Here is a 16,621-nt window from a genome sequence, read left to right on the forward strand (position 1 = left end):
GGGTTCAGTGGAGCAATGTCATACTGAATTCATAAACTTTTAGGGAGAATCTTTGTAAACTGTGTATATGATTTTCCGTACTGCGTAGATATTTTCATCTGATGCTTTAGTCAGTAGCACACGATCACTGACACAACAATCCAGATCTTTGTACAACATTTTTTTTCTATTAAATTTTCGAAAGTGTATTCGGTAATACCAGTCAAACAAAACTCGGGAGCCGGCCGGGGTGGCCGAGTGGTTCTAGGCTCTTCAGTCTGGAACCACGCGACCGCTGCGGTCGCAGGTTCGAATCCTGCCTCGGGTGTGGATGTGTGTGATGTCCTTGGGTTAGTTAGGTTTAAGTAGTTCTAAGTTCTAGGGGACTGATGACCTCAGATGTTAAGTCCCATACGGCTCAGAGCCATTTGAACCAAAACTCGGGAAACGAGAATTTGACTACTGCACTGACACGAAATTCTTATTCTTGTTAGCTGAAACTGCTGTTAAACACTTCATAATCGTATCTCTGATCACAAGACGGAAATGTTTTTACTGTCTGCTGTAAGAGAGCAGACCGATCAGCGAAAGGTACCTAAGAGCTTAATGTTCATATCCATCACAGAATGAGAAAGTAGGAAGATACTAACGATATCTTGTAGTACGAAGAAAAAAAATAATGTGTAAGTGACCAAAGCACGTAGTGTCTAACCCTTATTTTCTTTTATATCAAAAATCGTTTCTACTTTTTAAAGAGCCACAATGTATTTCTTTTTGTGCACCTTGTTTGAAAACGACACTGAAAGCACGAGATGTACAGGAATCCTGGAGGTACAATGTAGAAACAAGACCACACGTCCCATAACATCAGCCATTCACATTCCAGAGCACCAAAAACGCGGAGACCAACGTATACCAGTACGCCAGCATGACCGCAAATATCATTAACAATAAAATTTTGGAAAATTCGACGACTCTCTGTAAGCTAAAACAAAGGAAACTTAAAAGTTAGAAAAACACATAAATTACCCACAACTGTCGTAAGAAAGCATAAAACACGTTTCAGGAAGTCGACACAGTTATGTAAGCTAATGCTAAAATAATAGAAGCACAGAAGGCTGTCGTAATGTGAACGTCCTGACACGATGCATGTGTCTACACAAGGAAGTCGTCTGCTAAACCCATTGCGGTTTCCCTTACCTGGCTCTAGGAATGTTCCCAAAGAAAGCAGTTCAACGCATTTGGTCCGTCTGTCGCTTGGCATCGCTCTCCGTGTGTTAGATACTCTGTACCGACATTCAGTTGCATATCTGCACAGTAATATCCCCAATTTGCTCTTCCACTCAGCCTCTACAATACTAAATACGTGGCTCGATCCGCGCTACAAAATATCTTGCCATCGTTTCAGCATCAAGGACAGAAGAAAAGAAACGATTTAACAGTCATGTTTAACGAATCAGGTTCTTGCCGGGAGACAGATGTTTCTAGACAGTTCGTCCCTGAATTACGCACTAGAAATTTAATGCACAGACTACCCTTGACCTGGCCTCAGCATGCACCCATTAAGAGTTTTTATCGCTGGTCGGGAAATTACAGTCGTCGCACTGGCAAACAACAATTTTGTGACACAATGTAATTCAAAGTAGTGTCGCTTTTTATGTTTGAAACAATCTGTGCAAACGTGGTATCATGTCTGTGCGTCTGTGTGTGAGTGCTTGTGCCCACGTCTGTGTGTGTGTGTGTGTGTGTGTGTGTGTGTGTGTGTGTGTGTAAGTTGTAGCCTCGCCAACATTCTTCTGCTACAGGCCACGTGGAAGAAGGCGTGTGATTTACTCACTTGTTTTGCTGCAACATCTGCTACCTGCTTTTCCTCCTCCGTTTGTGTCACTTCGTCATGAGACCTGTAACTGTTTGACAGTGGTTGAATATCTTCCGTATTTATTTGTTCTTTATCTGTATATATCCCACAAACAGTGTGTAACTGTATGTGGAATGTGTAGAGTGACTTTTGTGAAAATGTCTCATCGAATACTAAAATGAAAAAGAACTTTTTTCTGTTTCTGGAGTACAGATGACAAAGTTTCTCATCTCTTTTGTTGTAATGTATAATTTTTAAAATCTTTGGGACAGAGAAGAAATATTCAACCTGAGGGAAAGCTATCACTGAATTTATTTCATAAATTTTATTTTAACAAAACTTCTGAGATGCGCTTGTTATTAACAAAAGAAAGTATTGTAAAGTATCGCAGGCACGCAAACTTGCATTCAGTGTAATGGGACATAATTTTACAAATAAATATTTTTGTTTCCAGGATGAATTTTTTACTATGCAGCGGAGTGTGCGCTGATATGAGACTTATGTAAATGTGTGGTGTCTGTTCTTTCGGACAGATCCGAATTATATGAATGCATAGTTCCTGTTCTTTTGGACATGTCCAACAGAACAGACAACATGGATTCACATAGCTGATTCGCCTCGATGAGAAACGAATCGCCGACCGGTGTGGCCGAGTGGTTCTAGGCGCTTCAGTATGGAACCGCGCGACTGCTACGGTCGCAGGTTCGAATCCTGCCTCGGGCATGGATGCGTGTGATGTCCTTAGGTTAGTTAGGCTTAAGTAGTTCTAAGTTCTAGGGGACTGATGACCTCAGATATTGAGTCCCATAGTGACCAGAGCCATTTGAACCATTTTTTAGAAATGATTCCACCATCTTCACTGCCGATGTCCAGTTACGTTCGATCTTCTGCGGAAATTTCAAAGCAGCGATACGAGGACACGTCTGCGGATGATTGGCGCTATGTGGGACTGTGGGTCGGTCCAGGGGGCTACAGAGATTGCCCTTGCAAGTGCATTTAACACTGTGTTCGGGTGGCGAAGTGGTTAACGCAACTGCACGAGATCCCGGGCTCGAATCCCGGTCTGCACACATATTCACTCGGTGCAGCTGATTGCACATGATGCAGCTGAAGTTATTAATAGTTCCATTCTTTCCTTTCCTTTCATTTCTCCCTCATTCACCTCAAATATACATAATGGATATGAAACTTCTTGGCAGATTGAACCTGTGTGCCGGACCGAGACACGAACTCGGACCCTTTGCCTTTGTTTGGCAAGTGATCTTCCAGGCGGTCTCTCCAAGCACGACTCTCGAACCTTTCCTCACAGCTTGGCTTCCGCCAGTACCTCATCTCTTACATTCCAAACTTCACGCAAGTTCTCTTACTTTAGTGACCAGCGCTCTTCGAAGAAAGTAATGCTAGTCCCACAAGTTTCGCAGGAGAACTTATGTATGATTGGGAGGAAGGTGTAGGGTGTATAATAATTATGTGTTATTTATGGTTGTTCAAAGCAGAAAAATACGTAAAAACTTTGACACGTTAAGCCACAATATTCGGAAGCGGCAGCAGTCAGCACGTGTGCGACATTGGTCACGTTTCTGCCCAACGTGAGAAGGGTATATCAACGACCGAAGAGTCAGTCGCCGCCCTAGGAACTTCGTGACATTGGCAAAAACCCAAATAAATACCTCTGACGAACGGGTCTGAGGTGGTCCTTGGAGGAGGTCCTTCGAGGGGATAAAGAAGACACGAGGAAATGCCGCCCGGATGGAAGGACCGATGAATGAAATTATGATTAAATACTGACCTTTAACTGCCTACAGGCGTTGATGAAAATCAACGGGGACAGTTGAAAATGTGTGCTCCGACCGGGACTCGAACCCGGTAGCCCCTGCGTACATGGCAGACGCTCTATCATTTTTTTTTAATTTTTTTTTCATTGTTGATCGATGTGTTTGGTCGATGAGGACGTCACATGACATCCGGTCAAGTTCGTTTGTTGATCCTTCCACTCAGTTTTTTAGTACAGAGGTCAACCAGCTCTCTGACAAGACTGTATCCGAATGAGCCACCGAGGACAGAGACAATAGTGCGACTGCAGGGATTTATCTCTGGCACGCTCCCCGTGAGACCCACATTTTCCAGCTTTCTGTCAACACACTACATTTGTAGTGCCTCTGCCCACCATACCCATAACTAGAGGAAGTCAGTCCACCGGGAGATTGAGCAATGTGAGTGCATCAGTACTGAAGAAGATCATTGGCCGGCAAGCCTTATCTATATGAAGATGATATCTGTTCTTTCGGACTGAGCGTGCCAGAGGTAACTCCCTGCAGTCGTACTATGCTCTGTGTCTTCACTGTAATTTCACTCTTCGAGAGCTGCAAGATCACCAATAGTATCTGTACAGATATCAGTTTCATATAGGAAGGACCGATGATTAGTCAGATGACGTCATACTTCGCTACAAGTCAGCGCAGAAGATGCCGTTCCAGATTTTACCAGAAAGAAGTTCATGTGGTACTTACCCAAGTGGCTGATGAGGACGTAGGGACTGCGCCCTCACTAAATGGGTCACCTGTGAACCTAGAGATTGATGAACTCCACCAGAAGACGCCGAACCTGGTTCGATTCTGGGACGGAGCATTCCGCGCCACGCCGTATCCGCTTGTTAATTGTGCAACGAGTGAATTCACAAGGAGAAGACGGCGCCGCCGCAGCAGAGAGTGACGGCTACGGTACTGAGGGAAGGATACGACGCAGCGTCACTGGTATCTGCAGCCGCTAGGAACTGAGCGAGTTAAAACGCATTGTATCACTCTGTTTAAAAGGATCTATATGTCTCACTAAATAACTGTTAGTCAAAGCATCGATGTTTCACTCACACCTCTGAGCCAAGGCAAGAGCCAATTCCACCGCCCACAAAGTGTCGTTTTCCTTCCTTCATTAAGGGCCATTACATTGAGTCAATGATCTTTGCTCCACTCTGTCACTGACGCACAATATGTAGTGTAACTAAACCTCGACCCGCTACATAGGAGATGAGGTACTGGCGGAAGTCAAGCTGTGAGGACGAGGTTTGTGTGTCGTGCTTAGGTAACGCGTCTGGAAGAGCACTTGCCAGTGAAAGGCAAAGGTTCTGAGTTCGAGTCTCGGTCCGGCACACAGTTTCAATCTGCCAGGAAGTTCTAAAATATTTGTTAATAATGCGGAGTCTCCGGTGATAACTGTTCACTCTCATGCTGTTTTCCAAAGCCTTTCGGTGCTACCACGTGCTTTTAATGAACTGCATCGGCGTTTTTTATTACATCTGTTTCACTTTGTCACCGTCTTCCTCATCGGTGTAAAACTTCCGAATTGGCACATGCCCGTCAAGTAATATAATATGCTTTCACCGATGCAGGAGATGAACAATTCGTGACCGAATTAACGTTATAAAATTAAGCAGATGTAATGCAATAGTCTTTCAGAATGGGACTGTAGTTCCGGAACGCGCTGGACTAAAGCACAAAGGTAAATAACTGAGAAATAGGACGGACTAGTATTAATAGCAAAAATATTCCTAACCTGTAAGCAACACTCACGGACAGCACATGACTAACGACCTGTTAATAAATAATTTACGATGAGTAAGAAACTTCATTAATGGCCCTTAAATTGAGACAATGAAATGTTAGTGAAGAAGTAAAACTAGTTTTATTTCCATATTTGGAATGAACTGAGTGTAAACTATGATGCCGTGCACAAAATTTTGTAAATTTTATTCTTTCTTTGACAGGATATTACAGACATTATTTTCTTCTTATCTAATGGGCAGACGAAAATAATTCTGTTTCACAGCAGTTATAATTGCCTCTCGATTGACCCTTCACAGAAAATTTCAAATTTTTCACTAATTTACGAAATCATATGTTGAATATAATCATATTTATACACAAGCGAACCAGAAAACTTAAAAGTGGATAGAGGGCTATACAGCGTCTAACATCAATGGGAAGGCCCCACTTACTACGCTACCTTCTAAAACATCACTACCGCCATTCACGTTGTTGTAACTGCAAAAGTGATCCTTTAAGACAGAAACAGCACGGAAACATACGATGTAAATGTCAGACGTATTTGATTGTGCAAGATGTCTACCGTCTACATCAATTAATCTTACAATTAGTTTGACTGATGAGTGGAACTTTACACAGTTTCTCGTTTTATTCGTCAGTTTATGACACGAGTTTGGCGAGACACTATGCTGAATGGTGCAGTGGAATGTCGGATGGTGCACTTAGTGACTGACTGAAAAAAATGTATAGGATAATGGGTCAATGTACTCCGTCAATCAAGAAAGTTTCAAGACTCGATTAACAAGAAAAAGATAAAAGTTATGTTGGTGGTTTTAGTACTTAAGGCATAGTAGACAGTCTTTGTCGTTTTGTGGTACGTTCGAAATGATAACATCAAGTCTCGTCATTGCCGATAGTTTTTTCATAATGAAAATGATGAGGTTTGAATTCAGACAAGTCGTGACAGGCGTTCACGAGTCGTTGTTTTTGTTCCGGGGTCAAAGTGTGCAGGACGAAGTTTGAACATTTTATTCTCTTCTTCAAAACATTCTGGAGAATAACATATTGAACACATGTTGCTCCATTGCAATTTGCGCACAACGTTTTTAACACACTACCGCCAGCGTACAACTGACGTGTCGGTTGCACATCTGTTGTTTACAATTGATAGTTCAAGCTGCAGTCATAGCTATTGCACTGATGTTATTTGCACGCCTTGAATAAAATTAAGCCGGGCAGTGTGGCCGTGCGGTTCTAGGCGCTTCGGTCTGGAACCGCGTGACCGCTACGGTCGCAGGTTCGAATCCTGCCTCGGGCATGGATGTGTGTGATGTCCTTAGTTAGGTTTAAGTAGTTCTAAGTTCTAGGGGACTGATGACCACAGATGTTAAGTCCCATAGTGCTCAGAGCCATTTGAACCATTTTTTAACCAATAAAATTAATTTCGGAGCTTTTGCACGGACGATGTATAAGTCACAGGAACTTAAGTTTCTTCCTGTTCCATTCACGCACGGAGAGCGGGAAGAATGATTGTCTGAATACCCCTGTGGGTGAAGAAGTTATTGTAATCTTACCCTCACGATCCCTATGTGAGCGATACGTACGGGTTTGTAGTACATCCCTAGAGTAAATATTTAAAGCCGGTTCTTGAAACTTTATTAACAAACTTTCTCGGGACAGTTTACATCTTTTCTTTAAGAGTCTGCCAGTTCAGTTCCTTCAGTATCTCTGTGACACCCTCTCATGGATTAAACGAACTAGTGACCATTCATGCTGCCCATCTCTATTTACGTTCAGTATCCCCTTTTAGTCCTGTCTGGTGCAGATCCCACACACTTGAGCAGTATTCTAGGCTGCCTCGCACGATTTCTTTGTAAGCAATCTGTTTTGTACATTAATTGCGCTTCCCCAGTATTCTACCAAAAAAATGGTTCAAATGGCTCTGAGCACTATGGAACTTAACATCTATGGTCATCAGTCCCCTAGAACTTAGAACTACTTAAACCTAACTTACCTAAGGACATCACACAACACCCAGTCATCAGGAGGCAGAGAAAATCCCTGACCCCACCGGGAATCGAACCCGGGAACGCGGGCGTGGGAAGCGAGAACGCTACCGCACGACCACGAGCTGCGGGCAGTATTCTACCAGTAAACCGAAGTCTACCACCTGCTTTACCCAAAGTTGAACCTATTTGATCATTCCATTCCATTCTTTTTTCTTTTGTTTTGTGAGGTGGAAACTAACTGACACTTATACTTATTTCATTCATCTTTTCAATGGTACGATAATTAAATTGGTGAAATTTTCCTGGGTTTTCTTTTGTAGAGGAATGTTTGAACAATGAGTTAAGCTTTTCAGCTTCTGCTTTGTTACACTCAGTTTCAGTTCCTTTCTGATTCGCTGGAGACTGGACACTAACTTTGGTACCACTAACAGCCTTTACACACGAACAGAATTTATTTCGATTTCGTGAAATGTTATTTGACAGTATTCTGCTACGGTAGTCACGCACTGCTCTCTTGACAGCCAAACGCGTTTTGTTCAGCATCTCTCCATCTATAGCCCTAACTATTGTTTTACACCAACTATGCAGTTATTTCTGTATCTCTAGAAGTTTCCATACGGTGACTCATACCATGCAGGTTCCCTACAATTATTAACTGTTCTACTGGGAACATACCTATTAAGTGCGTGGTGAACTATTCTCTTAAACTTGAGCCAGAGTTCCTCTACACGCTCCTGACATGTGCTAAAAGTTTCATGCTTCTCATGGAGATATGACAATATGATTTTTTTACCTAGTTTACTGAATATATACATCTTTCTGCTTGTTTTAGTTGTCCTTTGAACTTTATTGATCATTGTTACCATAACTGTGTCATGGTCACTGATACCAGTTCCGATGTGGACATCCTCATAGACGCCAGTCTCTTTGTTGCCATCAGATCCAGTACATTTCCATAATGAGTGGGGTTTCTAACTATCTGTTCTAGGTAGTTGTCAGAGAAGGCATTTAGTACAGTTTCACAGGATGTCTTATCGCACCCAGCACTAACAGAACTGTAATTTTCCCAATTAATTATTGGATGACTAAAGTATCCACCGATGATTGCAGTGCGACTGGGTAACTTATGCACATTTGAACTGAGGTTTTCTCTAAAATTTTCTCTTAGATCAGGAGATGAGTCCGGTGGCGATAGAAAGATCCAGTTCTCATTTTATGCCCACCCTTGATACTGAGTCTTGCCCAAACAATCTCACATCTATCTCGGTGAATTTGAGTTTCTTGTACACTGTGACAAATACACCACCTCCATTTCCCATTTGCCTGTCCTTTCGATATACGCTTAAATTTTCCGTAAAAATTTCACTGCTGTCAGTTCCAGGCTTCAACAAGCTTTCACTACCTAATAGTATGTGAGCTTCACTACTTTTCATGAACGCTTCGAACTATGGCACTTTGATGCGAATGCTTCGGCAGTTTACCATTAGGATTTTAATACTCTCGCCTGTAGGAGGCATTTCTTTCGAGCATACACTCATGCTTTCGGGTTTCCTATAGCTATCGTTATCTAGATTGGATGGAGAGCCACCTAATCTAAAAAAAAAAAAAAAAAAAAAAAAAAAAACTTTTATGCATCCCACATACAATCAGCTACCTGAGTAGTAGTCTCTGATGTGTAGTGACGTATTTAGGAGGACCCTAAAGTTCTCAACTCTATGGCGCAAGTCGAGGAAGTGGCAGCCTAGCTTGTCACAGAATAAAGTCTCTGGTTCATTCCTTCCACTCGACAAAGAGCTAAAGGACCACGATCAGTTCTGGGGACAATGATGCAAATTGTGACATTCATAGAAACTGGAATGACCGAAGGATGACCATCGGGCCCGGACGCCAGGAATCATTTGTTCAATGTGCGCCACAACCTACAGTTGGTTGCACCCTGTTCCGACAATGGCTGCCGCTATAACCTCTTCAACACGTTGAATGAGGCCCCCGGGCATATACGCTGAGGGACCCTGGTGTCCTGTCCTGTTCCTTGCTGTCATTTCCCAAACGGTTGCCAATCATTCACTGTACGTTTGAAGAGCGCTTTTGCATTTGGCTGCTCCTGGCACCGAACAAATCAGGTTTCCTCAAAACAGGTGAAGTGAGTCCCATTGGCTCAGTTTCAGTTTCAGTGAAAGACAGCACCTCATACTTGTTAGTTAAGGGGTCCGGTACAACATCCTGAGTCCTCCCTGGTCCCTGTCCATTATTTTTTATTTTTTTACACGTCAAGTTCCGTAGGACCAAATTGAGGAGCGAATCTCCGAGGTTATGGAACGTGTTAGTACATGAAATTACAACGTAAAAGTAATAATAGATCAAAATAAATGTTCATGAACCTGAGAAACGTCATTCCATACGTTTAAATAAAGGCAATCAACAGTACAATTAGAATCAGCTTAATTTTTCAAGGAACTCCTCGACAGAATAAAAGGAGTGACCCATGAGGAAACTATTCAGTTTCGATTTGAAAGTGCGTGTATTGCTGCTAAGATTTTTGAATTCGAGTGGTAGCTTATTGAAAATAGATGCAGCAATATACTGCACACATTTTTTCACAGGAGGTGAGGAAGTCCGATCCAAATGCAGGTTTGGTTTCTACCGAGTATTAACCGAGTGAAAGCTGATTATTCTTGGGAATAAGCTAATATTGTTAACAAGAAATGACAGTAAGGAATATATATATATTGCGAGGCCAATGTCAAAATACCCAGACTCGTGAACAGGGGTCGACAAGAGGATAGTGAACTTACACCACTTATTGCCCGAACCGCCCGTTTCTGAGCCAGAAATATCCTTTTAGAATGGGAGGAGTTACCCCAAAATATAATATCATACGACATAAGCGAATGAAAATAAGCAAAGTAGACTAATTTTCGTGTCGAACGATCACTCACTTCTGATACCGTTCGAATAGTAAAAGTGACAGTATTAAGTCTTTGAACAAGATCCTGAACGTGGGCTTTCCACAGCAAGTTAGTATCTTTCTGAACACCTAGGAATTTGAACTGTTCAGTTTCACTAATCATGTGCCCGTTCTGTGAAAATAAAACGTCAGGTTTTGTTGAGTCGTGTGTTAGAATCTGTAAAAACACAGAAATATTTTAGAGTTACCCCTAATACTAGAGGGCATATCATTTATATAAATAAGGAACAGGAGTGGCCCCAACACTGATACACTGATCCCTGCCCCCCTCCATGTAACAAGTACCCCACTCAGACCCCACAACACAGCCGTTATCAACGTTGTGAATAATGACCTTTTGCTGCCTGTTTCTAAAGTAAGAGGTGAACTAATTGTGAGCTACTCTCCGTATTCTATAATGGTCCAACTTCTGGAGCAATATTTTGTGATCAACACAATAAAATGCCTTAGTTAAATCAAAAAATATGCCAAGCGTTCGAAACCTTTTGTTTAGCCCATCCAGTGCCTCCCAGAGAAAAGAGAATATAGCATTTTCAGTTGTTAAACGACTTTTAAAGCAGCACAGGACGCTTAGATCTGCCACTGCCACGCTACTCGCAGTCGAGTGGATGGGTAGTGACAGATCCTGTACTTTCTGCAGAGGAGACAGGATCCACAGGAGAGAATAGTCCTTGAGTTACCTCTGGTACAGGTACCACAGGTACACGACTCAGGAGCTCCGATTCGCAGCAGCTGCCAATCGTTTGACAGTAGTCAGGGCGATTTCTAGCTGTTTATGAACGCCAACAAACTCATCCCGTGTTTGAGAATAGCATTCACAGTGGGGCTGCATTTTGGCTGATGCAATGTGTTTCATAGCAGTGAACAAATAACTTTAAATTAAGTCCATTGATTATTTTTTAATCTGTTGAGCTAACAAGTTGCTAATACTCTACAAGAATTGAAGCAGATACACAAACCGAGATTTCTATTAAGTCAACACAGAAACCTGTCTGAAAAATTACTAGTTTCCTAAATAGTTTTAATGTTAATTATAGTTGTCAGCAAACTCAAAAACAAAGTTAATTTACCATACATGCAGATAATACAAAGGGATACTCCTCTTTAAGAGAAAACTAGATGTCACGCAGTATGTTAGAAAATCTGCTTCAGTAACTAAATGACAAATGTACAAATTGCTCAGGGTGATGCTGTGTTCCTCAACTTCCAGAAAACCTTCTGTACGGTTCTCTAGCGTCACTTATCTGTGCTTGTGCAGTGCAGAGTTGCGCGTATCGCTTCTTATCTATGTTTGGTGGAGTCCAATGCTTTTCCCCACCATTTTCAGTGATACCGTTCTTGCAATAACTGCAGCAGGGATGCAATAGCTGCGGTGATACTTGCGGTCCTCGTACTTCAAGTTACGGTACAGAAGTCTGTTAGTAATCCCATGTTAGAAGGTAACTAATGTAGTGATTGATTTATTATGTTCAGCTGCTTAAAAAGCTATTTTACCTTGATGGGATTTATGACCTATAAAGAGTTGATTTGAGGGCAGTTCGCTATCAGTATCATACTATACGTGTACTATGTACACCAGCTCGTGAAATGAGATTGTAGCATATCATAGTTGCTTTTATTGACAAAGGATTTATTTAATTGAGCCATGGCTAAACTGATTGTATATATATTTTATTAGATATACTGTGTAACAGTTTCATCTATGTCTTTCTGTGTTAGTACTTACCACAGGGTCATTTTCCAAGGTGGGCAATGGTGGGAGGGTGTTTACTACATACTATCATTTTATGGTAGTGTATGGCAATTAGATGCTGTTGTGTGACTTGTGTACAGGAGATGGCATCATTTCTGTATGGTGAGCATGGAGATGCCAAATTGTTGCTTGTTTATGGTTGTGGCCCACGCAGATCTACTTGTGGATACAAGCAACGAATCTCAGTAGCCAAAGTCACACGCATCTCACCTAAGTCCTTACAGAGGAAGTTCAACATTAGAAGAATTCCTTAGCATTCTGAAAAAATTTCCATAGGGCCAGATTTTCTCCGAGTGTGTCTTTGCAGCCGATGGGGAAGCACTTATTCTTCAACTCGCCAGTCTAATCATTTATTAGCAACTTTCATTGGTGATGTATAATACTCGCCGTTCCCACCCTAAAAGAGATACACTCTTGCCAAAAATGTTCGTCTAAAATAATTTCTGACTGTTGTTCAGTTCAATGGTAACCTTTTCAGGCCCTTTCTACTGGTACCTCCAGTCTACTATTACAATTGGCCTTGAAGGCCTTAAAACGCTACGTGTCCTTCCAGTTCTTGTGACCTGGAGTGTCATTGTTTCGGCGGAAGCTTTATCCTGTCTCTAGGCGTTTGGAATACCCTCACGTAAACACATTACAAAATACATAACAGTAAGTAACAGCCGTTGGCTCATATTGTAGCCCTTCGATACATGTGGCTGAGATTTGTGAATGTTGAACACATGGCTATAAACTTTTGCCACAGGCCAAGAACACTAAAACGACAAAAACTGAAGGCCGTACCCCATTTGCCTGAGTGTGACCTGCGTCCAGTCCGACAACGGCCGGCCAAAGCAGTTTCTCCAATAAAATATGTCTCAGTGTCATCAAATAAATTCATCACAGCCACTTCTATTCCTTCATTCTCATAATTATAACGGCTGTCCTGATATTAAAACTGTCGTCTTCTGCTTTGGTCAACGTCCGTGTCACGGTGGATATACCGGTTCCCGACAGTTCACCGAAGTTCAGCACCATCGGGCGTGGTTGGCAGTTGGTTGGGTGACCATCTGGGCCGCGATGCGCTGTTTATCCACAGGAGTGCACTCAGCCTCGTGGTGACAATTGAGGAGCTACTTGACCGAGTAGAAACGATTCCAGGCCCTCAAATCCGAAGACGTTCGGAAAAGAGCGTTTCGACCACATGCCACTTCATAGCTATATGCATCCGATAACGGCAGTCGGCTGAGGATGACACGGCGGTCGGAGGGAACCCTTGGACCTTCCGAAGGATGTCTGGATGCAGTTTTAGTTTTTATTTTTCTGCTTTACGTGGGTAACACAAGTTTACTGTAACGTCAGTATGCCACACTTACTTGATATCAACATACCCTGCATCTACATCGACATTATACTCCGCCTGCCTCCTAATGGTGTGTGGCAGTGGGTACTTCTGATCCCCCTTTCCCTGTTCCACTCGCGAATCGAGCATGGAAGGAAAGATTGTAGAAAACCCTCTGTGTATACATCTACATCATACTCCGAAAGCCACCTAAGGGTGCGTGGCGGAGGGAACTTCTGCTACCAGTAACTGATCCCCCCTCTCCAGTTCCATTTGCGAATCGCCCGCGGTCAGAATGACTGTCGGAAACCCTCTGTATTTGCTCCAATTTCTCGAATTTTCACGCCTTGGTCATTGCGCGAGATATATGTGGAAGGAAGTAATATGTTGCCTGATTCTTCCGGAAAGTGCTCTATCGAAAGTTCAATAGTAAACCTCTCCGTGACGCACAACGCCTCTATTTTAACGTCTGTCACTGGAATGTTTTGAGCTTATTTGCAATTCTCTCTCACCGACTAAACGATTGTGTGAAACAACGCGTCGCTCTCCTTTGGATCTTCTCTATCTCTGCTATAAATCCTACCTGGTATGGATCCCAGATTCATTAACAGTAATCAAATGCCTTGTACGCCACTTCCTTCGTGGATGAGTTACATTTGCTTAACATTCTTCCTGTAAATCTCATTCTGACGTCTGTATTTCCCACTATTTGCTTTAAATAGTTATTCCACTTAAGGTGGCTCTGAATGGTTGTTCATAGGTATTTTACGTCAGATACTGTTTCCAGTAATTTGTCATCAATAAATTAGTCATGCAGTAGTGGATTTCTTTTCTTATGTATGAGCAATATGTTACATTTATTTACGTTCAGGCTCAACTGCCAGAGCCTGTACCATTTAACAGTCCTCTGCAGGTCATTCTGCATATCGGTACTGTTCTCTGGCGTCGCTACTTTCTTGTAGTCGAGACGCTTCCGACGCTTTCTGCTAGGTATGTGGTGTGAACAGTAACAGTCCTATCACAGTACGTTGGGGAATTCCGGAAATTACGCTTACATCATTATATTTTGTTCCATTAAGAGGGGGTGGTGAGTTCTACCTGCAAGGAAATCTTGAATCTAGTGTTGCAAGCTTCCGCGCCGATTTCTTCATGGTATGGTGCATTTTTCGTATTTTCGAGATTACTACCTTATTCACGGCAAGCGGTGTAGGTCACATTAAACACTGGAATCACATGATCCTCGAGTAATTATGGCTGAGTTAACAAAAATAAAGAACTACACGATCTGCCTCTATTTTTATCTGCACAGTTCTACTTCATGTGAAACCGTTGCAATTTGAAGTTGAGTCAAATTCGCATTTAACACATAATTAATGAGTACTCTTCTAATATATGTAAGTCAGTAATTCAAAATACACAATTAATTTTTGCCATTTACTTCCACAAAACCGGTGAAGACATGACCTATTAAGTTAAATAAACCATAAATGTTACTCCTGCACTCTGCGGCTGAAAATCGAATTCAAGTTGAATATTCCTCTCTATTCGAAGTACATATTTCGTATTTCCCATTTAATTTTGTGCATCGTAATAGTAGTTTTATCTTTACATTTTATGATGTTAACACACACTTCTGCCCTTAGTGTATTCCAGGCTTTCGAATAGGTCGATCAAATTCTGTTTCGAACGGAGGACAATAGAAACGGCTAAGTGTTGAAAAATGAGGAATGAAGTAAATTTTTTCTAAGAGTCTGAGCAGGTAAGTTTGTCACTTGGTATAATTATATGTCACATTAAGCTGGAGCTTTTAAGTGAAAACTCTAAACCTGTTCTAAGACTTCATAATAAAAAGAGTTATTCCTATTTTTATTACGTGGACTCTTGTTATATTTCGCATAATACAACTGCTAGTTCGCAACTGTTTGTTAGACTAAGGAAACAAGGAGAATCGGGTCTGTGTAACGGCTGATCTAGAGGGTAGACGTAAGCTGAGTAACCTACACTGCGCCATGGATGCACAGCTAGACATCCTTACATACAAAAAATAATTTATTAAAACCCCGTATGCTTTCAAATTTTCTCTGAGCTCCAGTATACTCAAGAAAGTGGCCGAAGGCTTCTGTCTGGACCAGGCGTCGAACTCTCCAGTAAAGTCAAAGCAGTCGACTTTATTTCCCCTCCCTACTTTTTGTGTTACGCGAGCTACGTGACTACCTTGCAAGGTCAGCTACTGTGTTCTGCACTTAATGTATCGGAGCATGCGCACTGGCGCTGCTCTGCACACGCGCCGAGGTGCACCTTTTTTCTGCCACTATATCAGTTACAGTTCCACAGTTAAGTGCAAACCTGGCTTGGCAGATGGAGCTATTATTTAGATGCAAATACCAACAGTGCAACACATCTTTATCTAATAGCTGCCAGCACGTGTCAAGGTCTTCCACAGAATACAAGATAGCATGTTAGCTAGCTGTTTTCCCGCCAAATCTGAATTCGGAGGAATCTCTGCTGGTTTATACTCTGTATCACCGCAGGCTCATGCTAATGGCACTTTTCCACCTGAGCGGCGATATATTGGATACGATCTTTGTATTGTATTAAAACTGGTGGTGAAAGTTACTGTTGTTGTTGATGTGGTTCTGCTCTGCAGTCCGAAGACTGGTGTGATGTAGTTCTGCGTGTTACTGCATCCTGTACAAACCTCTTCATCTCCGAAAAACTACTACAACCTACATTCTTTTGAATCCGTTTACTATGTTCATGTCTTGGTCTCTGCCCCCCCCCTCCCCAAACACACACATACTTTCCTTCAGTAGTAAACTGTTGATCCCTTGATGTCTCAGAATGTGTCCCACAACGGATCCCTTCCGTTAGTCAGGTTGTGCCACAAAATTCTTTTCTCCCCAATTCTATTTATTACCTCCTAATTAATTACTCGATTTATCCACCTAATCCTCAGCATTCTTCTGCTGCACCACATTCCAAAAACTGCTATTCTTTTCATGGTTCAAATGGCTCTAATCACTATGGGACTTAACATCTGAGGTCATCAGTCGCCTAGACTCAGAACTACTTAAACCTGACTAACCTAAGGACATCACAAGCATCCATGCCCGAGGCAGGATTCGAACCTGCGACCGCAGCAGCAGCGCGGTTCCGGACTGAAGGGCCTAGAACCGCTCGGCCACAGGGGCCGG

The sequence above is a fragment of the Schistocerca piceifrons genome, chromosome 6 (assembly GCF_021461385.2).
Source record: "Schistocerca piceifrons isolate TAMUIC-IGC-003096 chromosome 6, iqSchPice1.1, whole genome shotgun sequence".
Lineage (NCBI taxonomy): Eukaryota > Metazoa > Arthropoda > Insecta > Orthoptera > Acrididae > Schistocerca > Schistocerca piceifrons.